The sequence below is a fragment of the Triticum dicoccoides genome, chromosome 1A (assembly GCF_002162155.2).
Source record: "Triticum dicoccoides isolate Atlit2015 ecotype Zavitan chromosome 1A, WEW_v2.0, whole genome shotgun sequence".
Classification (NCBI taxonomy): domain Eukaryota; kingdom Viridiplantae; phylum Streptophyta; class Magnoliopsida; order Poales; family Poaceae; genus Triticum; species Triticum dicoccoides.
In genome coordinates, this window is record NC_041380.1 from 4,071,230 (window position 1) to 4,072,894 (window position 1,665).

Sequence of the window (1,665 nt, forward strand, 5' to 3'; positions counted from 1 at the left end):
TGTTATATGCACGAGTAGAACACAAGTGAGTTGTGGGCGATACAAGTCATACTGCTTACCGGCATGTCATACTTTGGTTCGGCGGTATTGTTGGATGAAGCGGCCCGGACCGACATTACGCGTACGCTTACGCGAGACTGGTTCTACCGACGTGCTTTGCACACAGGTGGTTGGCGGGTGTCAGTTTCTCCAACTTTAGTTGAACCGAGTGTGGCTACGCCCGGTCCTTGCGAAGGTTAAAACAGCACCAACTTGACAAACTATCGTTGTGGTTTTGATGCGTAGGTAAGATTGGTTCTTGCTAAGCCCGCAGCAGCCACGTAAAACTTGCAACAACAAAGTAGAGGACGTCTAACTTGTTTTTGCAGGGCATGTTGTGATGTGATATGGTCAAGACGTGATGAGATATAAGTTGTTGTATGAGATGATCATGTTTTGTTAAAGTTATCAGCAACTGGCAAAAGCCTTATGGTCGTCTCTTTATTGCATAAGATGCAAGCGCCAAATAATTGCTTTACTTTATCGCTATGCGATAGCAATAGTTGCAAGAGCAATAGTTGGCGAGACGTCCACGTGACGACACATTGATATAGATCAGGATGATGGAGATCATGGTGTCATGCCGGTGATGATACAGATCATGACGGTACTTTGGAGATGGAGATCAAAGGCGCAAGATGATCATGGCCATATCATGTCACATATTTTGATTGCATGTGATGTTTATCTTTTATACATCTTATTTTTCTTGATTCGAGGGTAGCTTTATAAGATGATCTCTCACTAAATTTCAAGATAAAATTTTTCTCCCTGAGTATGCACCGTTGCCAAAGTTCGTCGTGCCCAGACACCACGTGATGATCGGGTGTGATAAGCTCTACGTCCATCTACAACGGGTGCAAGCCAGTTTTGCACTCGCAGAATACTCAGGTTAAACTTAACGAGCCTAGCATATGCAGATATGGCCTCGGAACACTGAGACCGAAAGGTTGAGCGTGAATCATATAGTAGATATGATCAACATAGTGATGTTCACCATTGAAAGCTACTCCATTTCACGTGATGATCGGTTATGGTTTAGTTGATTTGGATCACGTGATCACTTAGATGATTAGAGGGATATCTATCTAAGTGGGAGTTCTTAAGTAATATGATTAATTTTTTGGGGAACGTAGTAATTTCAAAAATTCCTACGCACACGCAAGATCATGGTGATGCATAGCAACGAGGAGAGAGTGTGATATACGTACCCTTGTAGATCGACAACGGAAGCGTTTGGTTGATGTAGTCGTACGTCTTCACGGCCCGACCGATCAAGCACCGAAACTACGGCACCTCCGAGTTTTAGCACACGTTCAGCTCGATGATGATCCCCGGACTCCGATCCAGCAAAGTGTCGGGGAAGAGTTCCGTCAGCACGACAGCGTGGTGACGATCTTGATGTACTATTGTCGCAGGGCTTCGCCTAAGCACCGCTACAATATTATCGAGGACTATGGTGGCAGGGGGCGCCGCACACGGCTAAGAATAAGATCACGTGGATCAACTTGTGTGTCTCTGGGGTTCCCCTGCCTCCGTATATAAAGGCTCAAGGGGGGGAGGCTGGCCGGCCATCATAGGCGCGCCAGGAGGAGTCCTACTCCCTTTGGGAGTAGGATTCCCCCC